Source organism: Sciurus vulgaris, assembly GCF_902686455.1.
Source record: "Sciurus vulgaris genome assembly, chromosome: 11".
NCBI classification, from domain to species: domain Eukaryota; kingdom Metazoa; phylum Chordata; class Mammalia; order Rodentia; family Sciuridae; genus Sciurus; species Sciurus vulgaris.
The window spans coordinates 114,035,694-114,052,337 of record NC_136472.1 but is presented as its reverse complement, the minus strand read 5'-3'; the positions used below and the strand labels follow the sequence as shown (position 1 = coordinate 114,052,337).

At 39.9% G+C, this 16,644-nt stretch overlaps 1 long non-coding RNA gene across 2 annotated transcripts; it reads right to left on the bottom strand.

Moving 5' to 3' along the window:
• Window positions 1–5,967: 5,967 nt before the first annotated feature.
• Window positions 5,968–16,627, bottom strand: LOC306639500. Of its 2 annotated transcripts, none has more exons than XR_013757674.1 (2): window positions 15,848–16,627; window positions 5,968–9,686 (listed from the first exon to the last, which is right to left on the bottom strand). It is a non-coding gene; the product is annotated as an uncharacterized lncRNA (long non-coding RNA). The 2 variants fall into 2 exon arrangements; XR_013757675.1 differs by having other exon boundaries at window positions 16,355–16,627.
• Window positions 16,628–16,644: the final 17 nt, after the last annotated feature.

Sequence of the window (16,644 nt, the reverse complement as noted above, 5' to 3'; positions counted from 1 at the left end):
TTTGTATAATAAAATTACCTGTAGTACTATCACCAAAGATTAATACTTTGAACTTAACTGAAATTTGTGTATCTAATTTTTCTTTCATGGAAACAAAATTTGGCTTTTACCATAACATTCTTTAGATCACTATATTTCATCCACTTTTATTTTTATGTAACCTTTTTTTTATTGTTGTTATTTACAGTAGGGGGTCACTATGTTGCCCAGGTTGGCCCCAAACTCCTGGGCACAAGTGAGCCTCCTGCCTCAACCTCCCAAGTAGCTGAAACTACAGGTGTACACCATTGTGCCTGCCCTGTAACATCCATTTTGAAGATAGGAACCCCATTTTACCAAAAAAAACAAACAAACAAAAAAAAAAAAACTACAGTTATAGAGGATCAATAATTGGTCCAAGCAATCTGTTAAGGACTTCATCAAGGATTTGAAATTCTGACCCATAAGTCCTTGCTCTTTTTACTCTGCCACAAGAATGTGCTGATGAGGTTTATCAATTGTAGCACAGCTGAATTGGTTGTTCATTAGTTGAGATAGTCATTTACCAAAGGAAAATGGCTCTTACTATTTTTAATCATATGTCTAAGCAGTTGAATTATTTGGTACCAGGATTTAACCCAGGGGCGCTTAGCCACTGAGCCACATCCCCAGCCCTTTTTATATTTTATTCAGAGACAGTATCACTAAGTTGCTTAGGGTCTTGCTAAGATGCTGAGGCTGGCTTTGAACTCATGATCCTCCTGCCTCTGCCTCCCAAGTCGCTGAAATTACACGTGTGCCACCACACCCTGCTGAATTGTTTTTTTTCTCTGAAGGTTGAGCAGGTCCAGTTTTGGACCTGGAAGTCATATGTCATATGTATATAGATATGTATTAGAAGAGTTTTAGGTTGATAGCAAAGAGCTATTTCTTGCCCTCTATTTCTTGGCCTCCCCCTGCCTGCCAAGTGCTGCCACCTTAGCTCTAACATGAACCTATACTTTTTTGTCACCCAGAGTTCTGTATTATACTGGAACACTGGGTAATGTCATATATTTGTCAAAATCCATTGATTGTCCACCACTAAGACAAAACACTAATGTGAACTGCAAACTGGGCATTAATGATTGCCAGGTAGGTTAATTGAGTGTAACAGACGTACTAACTGGTGTGGGATGTTCCTGGGGGAAGATTGTACATGGAAAACTGATGTTGGTAAGAGAAATTAAAATTCTTACATACCGGTGGGGGGGAATGTAAAATGGGAAGTCGCTGTGGAAAAGTGTTCCTCAAAAAGTTACAGAATTATCATAGGACCCTGAAATTCCACTCTGATATATACTGAAAACGAACTCAACACAGATCCTTGAAGCATATAAATATTAGCAGCATTATTCACAGCAGTCAAAAGGTAAGAACCCTAGTGTCCATCAATACTTGATAAACAAAATATAGTATATGCATACAATATTTAGCCATAAAAGGAAACTGATAACCAAGAATACACCACACCAACTCTTAGAAAAAAATCTTTTTCTCTGGATTAATAGTATTAGCAGCAGTTTTCTGCTTGAATGTCAAGAGACTGCATTTCCCCTTTGTTAACTATTCTGAGAAACTTGTTTTTCATAATTTAACCCATCTACTTTTTTTTCCTCATTTTCCCCACATTTTTATTAGTGCATTGTAGTAGTACATACTGATGAGATTTGTTGTTACCATAACGTTCCTTAGATCCCTATATTTCATCCATTTTTATTTTTATGTGACCTTTTTTTTTTTGTTGTTGTTGTTGTTGTTGTTATCCATGCCAGCTACTCCACATGGCTTTCCTGGGCCCAAGAGCCCGTAGGTAGGGGCTTCAGCACTTCTGTACATCTCACTCCCTGGAGAGCAGCTGATTTCCTTCTTACACACTCCCTGCCAACTCTGGCCACTAGGGGCCAAACATGCTGGTGGTAATACTTCATGCACATAATACAAAATATAACAGCATAATTTGACCAATATCACTTCCTAGCACTTCCGAACTCCCTCCTCACCTCCCACTCTCTGGTCCCTTTCTCTACTCATCTCCCTTCGATTTTCAGGAAATCAGCACTCATCTTTCTTTTCCTTTTTCTCTCTTGCTTCCACATATGAGAGAAAACATACAACCATTAACCTTCTGAGTCTAACTTATTTTGCTTAACATAATGGTCTCTAGCTCCATTCATTTTCCTACAAATGCCATGCCATTTTATTTTTCTGTATGGCTGAATAAAACTCCATTGTGTATATACACCACATTTTCTTTATTCATTCATCTGTTGACAGACCCCTAGGCTGGTTTTATACTTTGGCTATTGTGAATTGTGTTGCTATAAACATGGGTATGCATGTATCACCATAGTAAGATGACTTTAATTCTCCAGGATAAATACTGAAGAGTGGTAAGAGTCCTATGATGGTTCCATGCCTAACCTTTTTTGGTGCCTAACTTCCATATTGATTTCCATAGTTGTCATACTAATTTACAATCCCACCAAGAGTGTAAAATTGTTCCCTTTTCTCCACATCCTCTCCAGCATTTATTATTTGTATTTTTTAATATATATTTTTACTTGTTCTAATTAATATTATTTGTATTCTTTTGTGTATGTGTGTCACTGGGGCTTGAACCTAGAGTCTTGTGCATGCGAAGCAAGCACTCTACCAACTAAGCTATATCCCCAGCCCTTATTTGTATTCTTGATGGCTGCCATTCTGAGTAGCATGAGATGAAATCTGTGTAGTTTTGATCTGCATTTCCCTAATTGCTAATGATGTTGAACCTTTTTTCACATATTTGTTGGTTATTTGTATTTCTTCTTTTGAGAAGTATCTGCTTAATTTACTTGCCCATTTGTCAATTGGGTTATTTGATTTTTTTGATGTACAGTTTTTCAAATTCTTTATATATTCTAGTTATTAATCATCTGTCAGAATAGCTAGCAAAGATTTTTCCCCATTCTCTAGGTCCTGTCTTCACATTCCAAACTGTTTCCTTTGCTATGCAGAAGCTTTTAAATCTAATGCCATCCCATTTATTAACTCTTGGTATTATTTCTGAGCTTTAGGGATCCTGCTGAGAAAGTCATTGCCTATGCCTATATACTAGAGTATTGACCCTATGTCTTCTTGTAGGAGTTGCATAGTTTCCGGTCTAATTTTTAGGTCTTTGATCCATTTTGAGTTGATTTTTGCGCAGGGTGAGAGATAAGGGTCTAGTTTCATTCTTCTACATATGGATAACTCGTCCCAGCACCAATTGTTAAAAAAGCTGTCTTTTCACTGGGAGCAGTGAAAAGCACATACTTGTAATCCCAACTACTCAGGAGGTAAGACAGGAGGATCACAGTTTGAAACCAGTCTCAGCAACTTAGTGAGACCCTAGCCACCTTAGTGAGATCCTGTCTCAAAATAAAAATTAGGGCTGGGTATACAGCTCAGCTGGTAGGGTGCTTGCCTTGCATGCACAAGGCCCTGGCTTTGATCCCCAATCCCATAAAGAGTAAAAATAAAAGAGGACTGGGGATATAGCTCAGTGGTAAATTGCCTGAGTTCAATCCCCAGTACAAAAAAAAAAAAAAAAAGCAATAAAAAAACCTGTATTTTTTCCAGTGTATGTTTTTGGCACCTTTGTTAAGGATTCAATGATCATAGATGTGTGTAACCCATTTACTTTTACTGTCATTATAATTATGACCTATTAGGTGGGGACTTTGGAGTTGATTGGGATTAGATAAAGTCATCAGGGTGGAGTCCTATGTTTGAATACTGGTGACTTTATAAAAGGGAGAAAGACAAAAAGATACACATGCCTGTCTTTCCCTATATTGAAGAAACTCATTTCCAGATGTGGTCCTTGGGTTTTTAGAATCATAAGCCAAAATAAATCTCTTTTCTTTATAACTTAGCCAGTCTGTAGTACCGAGTTATCTGCAACAGAGAATGGACAAAGGTAGTCTCTTTTATAGTTCTACTCTGCTGGACATTTGATTTTTGGGGGCATTTTAATCACAATTGCTATTTTATTTTTTATAATGCTGGGGATGGAACCTAGAGCTTTGTGCATTTTAGGCAAGTATTCTACCACTGAATTACATCCTCACCCTAGTTGTAATTCATATTTAACATTGTGTATGATAACTCCATTTTCTGGACCCTCATTAGTTATGTTTCAATTCGTACTTTTTCCTCGATGTTCACTTACTTCTTGTCTTCTTCAATCCATGTTGGTTTATTTATTTTTGAATGCCAAGCACAATATGTAAAAAGCTGAAATAATTTGAGTTTTTGGATCATGTTAACTTCCTTCAGAAAGAAACAACTTTTGGGGTGGGGATATAGCTCAGCTGGTAGAGTGCTTGCCTGGTTCAATCCCCAGTACCCTGCAAAAACAAAACAAAACAAAACAAAAAACCCCGACTTTTGCTCTCATAGCAGGCAGCTAGAGTGGAGGAAGACCATCTCCAGCTATCTCAGGACCATTTTACTCCTTAAAAATTATCCTGGCTAGGCAGAATAGCATATGCCTGTAATCCCAGTGACATGGGAGGCTGACACAAGAGGATTGCAAGTTTGAGGCCAGCCCCAGCAAGGACCTGTCTCAAAACAAAAATTAAAAAGAGCTGGGGATGTGGCTCATTTGTAAAGTATCCCTGGGTTCAATCCCTGGTATTAAAAAGAAAAGAAAAAAAAAAAAAAAAAAAAAAGAAAGAAAAGAAAGTGTCCTTAATGATTTTCCTCATATTTTTAAATGAATCTTTTACCTGAGAATATGAATTGGTTGAATTTTAACTTCTTGGCCCACTAATCTACCTTGTCTATTATAAACAGTTCAATTTGATTTTAATCTCATATTGATTCCTTTCCCAAGATATCTAGACTTTACCCTTTAATGTCATATCCCCCTGGATATTCTCCACCTTGGCTGGTGGACCTGTGAAGAAGGGCTAAAACCCAGGTCCTAGCATGTGGGTTCCTTGTGAATTAGGTTTGTGTTTGGATGAGGGATATGAAATTAAGGCAGAGATTCTTCTGATATTAAAATCCTCTAAGGTATCCCAGCTCCCACTTGGGAGAGCTGTCTTTCACATTTAGAATCACTTTTCCTGTCAGGTTTGCCTTTCAGGTGTTAGTGGAAAAAATGCGAGGTTCTAGCCAGTCAGCCAGTACCTGGTTGAAAGCTTAGAAGCCACCTACCTGTTGACATTCAGTGGCTGCTGTTTTCTATCCTTAAATGGTAACAAGGGGAAACAATGGAGTGCCCAAGGTCATGAGCAGAGAGGGCTGAAGACCTAAACACTCTTTCCTACCTGGTCTCCTAGCCTGCCCTATCTCATCCCTGTCACTCTGGGCTGTCCCCCACTACCCTCACCCCACAAACAGAAACCTATTGTCCATTTTCCAGGAATGCCTCCACGTTTTGATGTTAATATGACAGGTGCACCATCTTTCCTCCTATTGTTTAATTATTTTAAAGACAGGCTCTTACTAAATTGCCCAGGCTGGCCTCAAATTTTTGGACTTAACTGGTCCCTCTGTGTCTGTCTTCAATAGCTAAGACTATGCACCATCACGTCCAGGTCTAGCTCCCTCTTCTACTTTTTTTTTTTAATTGTCAATGTATCTTTTGTTTATTTGTTTATATGTGGTGCTGTTATTGAACCCAGGGCCTCACACATGCCAGACAAGCACTCTACCACTGAGTCACAACTCCAAGCCCTACCTTTTTTTAAAAATGTCTTTATTTTACTTAATTATTTTTATGTGGTGCTGAGGCTCAAACTCAGTGCCTCACATGTGCTAGGCTAGTGTTCTACCACTGAGTCACAACCCCAGCCTGCCCTTCTTCTGACATAGGGTTTGGGTTGGGACTAGAAGCCAGCAGCCCATGCTATTTACATCTTATCAAAAATATCTTCACTCATTATTACTATTCTCTTTTAATGGTTGAAGCTAATGTTCTTTTCTTGGGTGGCAATTTTTTATTTTTCTTTTCTTAGTTTTTTTTTTTTCAGGATTGGTGATCGAATCCAGACCATCAAGCATACTAAGCATGCACTCTTCCATTGAGCTATATCCCTACTCCCCAGTGATTTCTTTAGGGCTTTTGGTGGATGTTGTATATTTATTTTGTCTTTTATGTGGTACTGGGGACTGCACCCAGGAGTGCTCTATCACTGAGCTGCAGCCCAACCCTTATTTATTTTGAGAGAAGTTTGTGTTAAATCGCCTAGGTTAGACTTGAACTCAAATCCTACTGCCTCAGCAAGTCATCCAGTTGGGATCGTAAGTGTGTGCCACCATACTTAGCTCTTCAGTTGTTTTTAAGATTGGAAAGTATCTTCTCATCCAGAGACTCATGACTCATTTGGATAATTTTTTTTTTTTTTTTTTTTTGGTGGTGCTGGGAATCGAACTCATGGCCTTGTGCTTGCATGGCAAGCACTTTACCAACTGAGCTATCTCCCCAGCCCAATAACTTATTTTTTAAAAATAGTACTATTTTTTTCCCTCTTTGGTACCAGGGATTGAACCCATGAATGCTTACCACTGAGCCACACCCCCACTCCTTTTTATTTTTATTTTTTTGAAACAGGGCCTCACTAGGTTGCTTACAGCCTTGCTAAATTGCTGAGGCTGGCTTTGAACTTGTGATCCCCCTGCTTCAGTCTCCTGAGTCACTGGGATTACAGGAGTGCACTACCACACTTGGCTAAATGGTACTCTTTAATTTCTCTGATTTTTTCTGTGTGGGATGCACAGTGAAGATCTGACTTGATTTTTTTCTAAATAGCTAGACAATTTATACCACTTATTAATGAATTCATTTACCTGTTCGATTTGGGATGTCTACCTTATCATAACATCAGATGTGTATAACGGTCTGTTTCTAGTACATCTTATTCCTTTTACATATCTACCTGTGCTCCAAATCAGTTATAATTATAAAACCTTAGAACTGTAAATATTTTTTAAAATATTTTTTTAGTTGTCAATGGACCTTTATTTTATTTCTTTATATGCAGTGCTGAGAATTAAACCCAGTGCCTCACACATGCTAGGCAAGTGCTCTACCACTGAGCTACAACCCCAGCCCCAGAACTGTTCATGTTTGATAGTGGAAATTCTCTTCTTTATGCTTTTCTTATTTTGGTCAAGTTTCTTGCTTGGATGCTTATTTATTCCTCCAGATGATGTTTAAAGTTCAGTTTCCAAGAAATTAGGCTGGTGTTTTTTAATTTTTATTTATTTTTTGGTACTGGGGATTGAACCTAGGGGCACTTAACCCCTGAGCCACATCCCCAGCCCTTTTCATTTTTTATTTTGAGGCAGGGTCTCGCTAAGTTGCTTAGCACCTCACTAAGTTGCTGAAGCTGGCCTCAAACTTGCTATCCTTCTGCCTCAGTCTCCTGAGTCACTGGGATTACAGGAGTGTGCCACTGAGCCTGCCTAGGTTGGGATTTTCTTTCTTTCTTTCTTTTTTTTTTTTTTGCGGTGCTGGGGATTGAACCCAGGGCCTTGGGCTTGCGAGGCAAGCACTCTACCAATTGAACTATCTCCCCAGGCCCCTAGGTTGGGATTTTGACTGGAATTATTTTAAGACTCCAGATGAACTTGGAAGAGATTGGCATTTTGACTCTATCAACAAGTACCAAAATCAGGTGCACAGGCCTGCTGGAAGCCACGGTGGCACATAAATGGTCTTTAGGTTGCAGTTGGTACCTTATCAATATCTGAGTGGGGTGTTTTGGAAGGTGCTGTGGCTAATACCCTACATGCGGCCATAGCCTGGCAGGGGAATGTCTGAGGCTATAACTATTATGGAGATTTTAAGGATGATGATCTCTATGGTCAGTCTGTAGAGGATGATTATTTTATCAAGAACTTTGTTTACTCATGACATGACAAGACTTCAGTTGTTGAGCCTATAGAACAGTATGATCATGAAGACCTGAAAGATTCTTCCAATTCCCTTCTGAACCATCTACCAAGTGGAATTGATGAAGCTTGTCTTTATTCATGCCTTGATCATGAGAGAGTTACTTAGAGATGCTGTGCCAGGTGAAATATTGATTGAAGCAATTCTGAAGAACAAGTGTGATGTGCAGAAGGTTTTGTTAGTGGTTCTGGAACAAGATACCATGCAGAATTTGAAGGACAAGAGTGGGAGAGCCACATCTATAGGAGAGACAGCAAAAGGCCTTTGCTATTAGACCTTCAGTTTTTTTTTTTTTTTCCCCAGGGGTGTTGTCTTTTTATTTAAGTTCCCAAGTAATGCAGGTTTGTGGTGGGAGGGTCAGAGAATGTGGAGGATCACCAGGAGAAGGAAGTAAAGAGCACCCATCGATCCGACACCCACAAAGAAACCTGCAGACTTGCTCTGCAGCCTTAGGTAGGTCACTCCACCTCTCTGGACAATTACAGCACCTGCCTCATTGGGCGGCGGTGAGGACTGAGTTCATCTATATGATGTGCCTAAACCAGTGCTGGTGCAGGGCATGCGGCAGCTGCCATTGTCACCACTTGTAAGACACACATGCTGGAAGAGGCCACTTGTGTTCCGGGTGCAAACCCACCACCTCCTGACTGTGTAATGTGGGCAAGTGAACGTGTCTGGCTGGGCCTCGTTTCCCTGCCTGTGACGAGGGGATGGTGACGGTTCTCAGAACATTCAGTGAGGATGTGACAGGTGGACTTGGGCCGAGTGACTGCCCAGAGGCCTCCATGTGTGGCCGTCCTCAGCTGCCCCCTGAGTTTCCGTTTTACATGCATTTTCCTCTCACAGTAGCTGAAGCTGTGATTCAGTTTCACCCCTTCCTTCTCCTTTAGAATGGGATGCCTCCATTTTTGGGGACAAGTGTTCCTTGAAGACACTGCATTTCTCAGCTTCCCTTGCAGCTAGGGATGACCAGTGAGACAGAACAGAAGCCGTAGGTGGGGCTTCCAGGGAAGTTCTGTACAGGGGGCTGACTCAGCTGTGCTTTTTTTCTTTACTGTACCCATCTCACTTCTTCCTACTTCCTACCTGGAACTTAGATGTGATGGCCAGAGCTGCAGGGGCCATCTTGAACCATGAGACAAATATGGAAGCACAGAAGCGCTTCATGTGTGGTGATGAAACCCAAAGACAAAAGGCACTTGAGTTCTCCTTGGCAGTGGAACAGCTACACCAGTCCTTTCCTGCCTCGCTCTGGACTTATTGACATGGGAGGAAAAGAAATCTCTGCTAGGGAGGGCTCTGTCATTTGGCTTCCTGTCACCAGCAGCTGAATCTATTTCTAACTGATACATTCGCCAAGAGGGAATCAAGCCATGTGAGCCGTTTCTGTTACCTGCATTTATTCGTGGTGCCCAGTGCTTCCTGGTCTGATACTCTTGCTCATGAGCGCAGAAATGAGCTCTTTGCTCAGGAGAAAGAATTTCTTTGATCCTTTTAATTATAGAAGTAATACACAAAGACATCCTGCCACGAAAATATCCTGCTTAGACCTTCAGTTTTTGTTTCAAACCTGTGTCTTCATTATCCATTGAAAAGCTGCAAGAGTCGCATCCTTGACCTTTATATGACTTTTCTTTATAATAGACAAGTTCAAGATGTAAAGGACAAAGAAAAAGTCTTCTTGTAGCAATAACACCATTTGACTTCAAATCAGTATCTCCTGATGCCACTGTAAAAGCTAAGCAAAAGAAAGCATTTACTAGAGAATAGGAACAGAAGGAAAGTTTGGTTACTGTTGTAGAAATTTCTATTCGAAATTAATTTAATGTCTTTGTAGGATCGTTTTACATTATGGGATTCAAATTATGAATCTTATTTTTTAAAAAAAATTTTTAGTTGTAGATGGACACAATACTTTATTTATTCATTTTATGGGGTGCTGAGGATCAAACTCAGTCCCTCACATGTGCGAGGCAAGCACTCTACCACTGAGCCACGATCCCAGCCCCAAATTGTTATTAAAATAGTCTTAAATCAGTTGATTACAAATTGGTATGTATTTTTACACTGAAAATTTTTCTTACTATATCTACTTGTAGTAATAACTGGCTTTGAGTTAATAATGAGTATATGTTTGCAAAGTGCATATGGTAACTCGACATTGGGACACAACTTCAGATATTTTTGTTTTCTTCTAAAAGCTATCTTTGTGCTTTTCTCTTAAACATAAATGCCACCACTTGGGATTATTATAGTGTGAAAATTATTTTACAATATATGGCAGAGTGTAGCTGAGACGTAGGTATATTTTAAAATATTATTGGTATAATTCCCAGTTTCATAATTTTAACTGAAGGTTAATATTAAAACTTTTCTATTAAGAAAATAAGTACCAAAATGATAGTTTCTTTTTCAGGTATGCGACATGAACTACATTTATTCATATTAGCTCGCTCCTTTTTTGTTGTTGTTTTGGTGAAGTCTGGCTGTGTTGCCCAGGCTAGTCTTCAACTCCTGAGCTCAAGTGATCCTCCTGCCTCAGTTTCTGGAATAGTGGAGACTACAAGCAGGTGCCTGCTCATACACTAACTTTTATTATCCTTTTTTAAAGTTGACCTTACTTCTTTGGAATGTCATCATTTCTTTTCCTTAACTTTCTGGGGGGAAAAAGAATGAGCAAAGTAGTAGCTGGGTATGGTGGCATATGCCTGTTATCCCAGAGGCTTGTAAGGCATGAGGACTGCAAATTCAAAGCCAGCCTCAGCAATTTAGGGAGGTTTTACGTAACTTAACGAGACCCTGTCTCAAAATAAAAAATAAAAAGGGTTTGGTATGTGGCTTAGTGGTTAAACACTTCTGGGTACTCTGGTACAAAAAAAAAAAAAAGGGAGCAAACTAACATTTAAGTTTCTTCTAAGTCCTCACCATAATGTAGTTTGGAATGTTTTCTCATTTAATTCCCTCAGCCAAACATACTCATGTCATATAGTCCGTATTTTACTTGAGGAAACTGAAGGAAAGTACCTTGGCATGACTTGCAACTGAAAGGAGGTTGAGGATTGTACCTACATTGATGCTGCATGAGTGAAGCCTTGTTAAACTGTGTTTCTGGGATGTGTTCAGAGCTATGGCAGTGTCTCTGCCCTCTCACATGTGGCCAGCGAACCTCCAGACTTTCGAGCTCCTGCTGAGGTGAAACCCTGTCCCTCCCCCTCACCCCGCTACTGACATCAATCGTGATGGAGGCAGGACCTAACCCTGTCAGTGCACTCCCTTCCTCTCCCTCTAGATGGAACTCTAAGCCCTTCACATGGGAACCACAGCTCTGCCCAGGTTCTGCCCCTTCCGTCTATTGCTCAACAGCAAACACTTAGCAAACAGTATTTTGAGTATTTCACTCCGCTGAGCTCAAAGTCCTTAACTCTAAAAAATGTTTACATTAGGGTCAGGCACAATGGCACACACCTGTAATCCCAGCCACTTGGGAGGCTGAAGAAGAAGGATCACTGGCCAACTCAGTGAGACTCTGCCTCAAAATAAGAACTTAGAAAGCTGGGGATATAGCTCAGTGGTAGAGCACCCCTGGGTTCAATCCCCAGTAACAGAAAAAAAAAAAAAAAAAAAATCTGTGCTAGAGGAAGGGGGTGTAGTTTATTGGTAAAGTTCTTTCCTATAAGGCACTGAGTTTGATACACAATACTGCCAAAAGGGAAAAAAAAAAAAAAAAAAGGTTTATGCTACAGTGGGAAAAAAATCAAAATATAAAAGTGTGTAGGGCTGGGGGTGTAGCTTGGTGGTATGCACTTGCCTAGCAAGCATGAGGCCCGAGGTTCAATTCCCAGCACTACAAAAGAAGAAAAAACAAAACAAAACAAACAATAACATCAACAAAAAAAAACTGTGGAGATGGTGTGAATGTTTGTTCTGTAACTACAGAGCATCTGTTCTATACCAAACAGTAGCTGGGTGTAATGGCAAAAGGTACGTAGTTTCTTGTTTGTGTCTTGGTTTCTTTGTGTTTTGGTTTCTTTTTTAAGACACAGTCTCACTAAGTTTCCCAGGTTGGCCTTGAATCTGTGATCCTCCTGCCTCAGCCTCCAGATTATGCTTGTGTGCCACCATACCTAGCTCATACACGGCCCTTTCTTAGGGAGGAGGCTGACAAGTTTTTTTTTTTTTTTTTTTTTTTTTTAAGTTTTTGAAATTCTTAAAAAATTTTATTATAAAATTAAAAGAAAACAAAATGCAACATCCTCAAAAACCCCAAATTTACTACTGATACTAATTTCTACCAGTTTGCTGTGCTACCACACAAGAAATTAAAGAAACCATTGAATATTTAGGAACATTCAACATTAGAAGCTTTAAAATCTAATTGTATGTAGTAGCCCTTCAACAAGCTACAATCTGCATTTTTTTTTTTTTTTGGAGGGGGGGTAACCAGGGATTGAACTTTGGAGGCTGACAAGTTTTAAATGGATAGTTTCAATTTAATGGAAAAATTATAGAATATATATATTCTAACATACACACATATAAGCAATATATCTACATGTATATGCACACAAATGTAGTCAAAAAAAGGGTAAAAACACCAATACTCAATATTAAGTGACAACCTCTATCTGGTACTTAAATTTTTTTTGTCTTTTCCAAATTTACTCTAATGATAATGTATGATTTTGACAATGGAAAACACTTAAAAGCTAAACATACACAGGAATCCTAATGGTCAAATATGGGATAATTTGAACATTAATGTTCAAATATGGGATAATTTGAACATTAGTATAGATAGTGATAGGCATAATATATTGAATTTAAAAATGCATAAATCTAGTGCTGGCCATACAGCTCATCTCCTAGAGTGCCTGACTGTCATGCTGGAGACCCAGGTTCGAGTCCCCAGCCCTCTGTGATTGTGCAACTACCAAAAATGCATAAATCTACAATAATACTAATCATTATATTATTTTTTTATTTGGTACTAGGGATTGAACCTGGAGTGCTTTACCACGGAGCCATAGCCCCAGGTCTTTTTATTTATTTTTTTAGTACTAGAGATTGAACCCTGGGTGCTTTATCACTGAGCTACATCCATAGTTCTTTTTATTTTTTACTTTGAGACAAGGTCAAAGTCTTGCTAAGTTGCTGAAACTGACCTCAAATTTGAGATCCTCCTGCCTCAGCCTCCCAAGTCACTGGAATTACACACATGTGCACCTGTGCCTGGCTAGATTCTGGATTTTATTTATTTAATTAATTTGTTGTGATTTGAAACCAAAATTTTAATTTTTTCATTAAACTATTTTCATATAATTTCAAGCAAATGTAAATTAGAAGACAGAGCCCAGGAATTCATAGGGGAACAATCTCCAGACAAGGAACACCGTGGCCATCTTCTTCCATTTTAGCTGCAGTACTGATGGCCAAAATGGTGCCAGTCAGCCAGTGTTATCCAGATTATTAAAAGTTTACCATCATCAAAAAAATATGGAATGCTTCACAAATTTGTGTATCGTCTTTACACAGGGGCAATGCTACTCTTTTCTGTCTCATTCCAAATTCAGTATATGTGCTGCCAAAGCAAGCACAGATTCTGGATTTTAAAAAAGCTCTAAAAGGGTCCAGACATGGTGGTGCATGCCAGTAATCCCAGTGATTCTGGAGGCTGACATGGAGGATTGAAAGTTTGAGGCCAGCCTCAGCAACTTAGAGGCCTTAAGCAACTTAGTGAGACCCTGTCTCAAAATGAAAAATAAAAAGGGCTGGGGATGTGGCTCAGTGGTTAAGCATCCCTGGGCTCAATCCCTGGTACAAAAAAAAAAAAAAAAAAAAAAAGAGGTTCTAAAAAGGCATCTTTGTGAAATTTAGAAACATTTAAATATGGACTACATGTTAATGAATAGATTTTATTGAGCATAATATGGTTCAACAACAAATACATATATGTATACACACACACACACACACACACACATACATACATATAGAGAGATTCGGTAAACTTGACAAAACATTAAATTTTTGGAAATGTGAAGAGTATTTTTGCAACTTTTCTGTAGGTTTGAAAATTTCCAAAATAAAACGACAGGACTGTTAATTTGATCTGGGTGGTAATTACAGGGGTATTAACCTATGTTTTAAAAAAATAGGGGCTGGAAGTGTAGCTCAGTGTGCTTGCAGCATGCACAAGACCGTGGGCTCCATGCCTCACACTGAAAAACAACAAAAAACTCACTGAGCTGTTACACATAAGAGTCATACACTTTTTGCACTTTATTGTGTGTATGTTAAACCTTAAAAGGTAGAAAGGAGGAAAAGCTCAATGGCTCCCACGTTTTGTAGGTAAAGTAGGGAGTGTTCATACCATGTTGCTTTTCTAATTTGTGTGTGCACTGGGGTTCAGCCTCAAGTCTTGAGCATATTAAGTAAAGCTCTAACACTGAGCTAGCTCCCCAGTCCTCTTTTTTACTTAGAAGAAACAGTCCCTGTTCCTTTCCTGTACCTCACTCACAATAGAGTGCCTAGAATATACTAGGCTCCCACTCAATATGTGTGATACATAATGAAGTAATGAAATCCAGCAACATTCTTTCCCATTCTATCTCATCTCCCCCTCCTGCCATCCCTGACCACCTGCCCTAGTCTAAAAGATCTTTGCTTTCAATTTTGAAACACAATTCCTTCAGCCATTCTTCTGTGGTCTTGGTGTGATAAGAGAAAAAGTGAGATGTCCTAAATTCCACTACAAAGGTAGGAAGATCGAGAGGAGAGATAAGACAAGTTAATCAGTCAACAGTTCAAAAGTTTCAGGACAAAACAAGACATAGTTCCCCCAAACTGCTCCACATTCCTGAACTAATGTCGAAAACGACTCAATTCCCAGAGATAGCCAAGCACAGTGGTGCACGCCTGTAATCCCAGCTGCCTGGAGGCTGAGGCAGGAGGATCATGAGTTCAAAGCCAGCCTCAGCAATTTAGTGAGGCCCTCAGCAACTTAGTGAGACCCTATCTCTAAATAAAATACAAAAAAGGGCTGGGGATGTGGCTCAGGGGTTAAGTGCCCCTGAGTTCAATCCCTGATAACAAAACAAAACAAAACAAAACAAAATTCCCAGAGGTTTGGCATAGTGGTGCAAGACTGTAATTTCAGCTACTTACAGTGACTTGGAAGACTAAGGCAGGAAGATAGCAAGTTTGAGTTCTGCCTGGGCAATTTAGTAAGAGCTTGTGTTAAAAAAAAAAAAAAAAAAGTGGCCCAGTGGTAGCCCCTGGTTTCATTCTCCAATACCTTAAACAAACAAAATTCCTAGAGATCTAACATTAAGGTCCATGCATTTTGCTTACAACCTCAACCAATCCAGAAACAATAAATATTTCTCTTTGTAGACTGTATACACTATCCCAAAATTTTGACGACTTTGAGTTGGCCTACATCTACTACAGCCAATGTAGATTCAATGCAAACAATTTAAGCCTTCTTTTCCACAGATTTCATTATAAAATATTCTGACTTTTTAGATCCAGGAGACATATTTCCAAGTGCTACCTAATCTTGCTGCTGGTGGCTGTCCCAGGATGGGTCTTTCCTCCTGGCTAGCATAAACCTTTTTTTTTTTGGTACCAGGGATTGAACTCAGGGGTACTTGATCACTGAGCTACATCCCCAGCCCCATTTTGTATTTTATTTAGAGACAGGGTCTCACTGAGTTGCTTTCCTTGCTAAATTGTTGAGGCTGGGTTTGAACTTGTGATCCTCCTGCCTCAGCCTCCCGAGCCGCTAGGATTATAGGCGTGCGACACGTGCCCACCTAGCATAAACCCTTTTATTTCAGAAATCTCTTGGTCTCGAATTTGGTTTAACAGGTGAAAGTCACTGTTGTGGAGAACACTTACCTCAACTTTCTGAGCTCTCATCCATATCATCTGTTAAGTCTTCACAAAGAACTATGAGGTTGGTTAAGAAACAAGATCACAATCATGGCTTGGTGGCTATGCCTGTAATCCCAGGCTCAGGAGATGAGGTAGGAAGATTGCAAGTTCGAGGCTGGCCTTAAAAATTTAGCGAGTTCAAGCTTATCTCAAAATTTAAAAAGCTGGTGACGTAGCTCAGTGGTAAAACCTCCGCCCTCGGGTTTACTCTCCAATACCAAAACACCAAGCAAAAACGGGAATCATAGATATTGACCCTGGTTACAGACAACAGATTAGAATATATAGGATTAGAATTTGAGGTTTACTCAAGGACGGGTCCTTTGAACACTATGGCCATGTTGTTCTCTCTCTTGTCTGACCACAAGATAAAATTTCAAATTGTGCTGAGGACTGCACTAACTTCTTCCGAGTATTCCTACAAGCCTTCGCATCGCAGGCTGTGAGCAACTTGGGAACAATGATTTTTACCTTAATATTCCGCGTGTGTTTGGTAGTGGGAGGCACTCACTAGAAGCTGGTTTGCCGAATGTAACCAATTAAGAAGTGGACATACGATGCCCAGCTCCTAAGGGGCGTTGTCCCGGTACAAGTAGCAGCGTGACCGACGTGGCTAAGACAACATCCCAGGGGCAGACTGGCTGCTCGGCGCCCGAAGGTGGAGGCGGAGGCTCCGCCCCACCCGCGGCGCACGCGCAGTGCCGGCTGGCCTGGCCCCGCCCGTCTTAGCGGGGCTCCCGCCTCTGTGCAGGTAGGAGGCG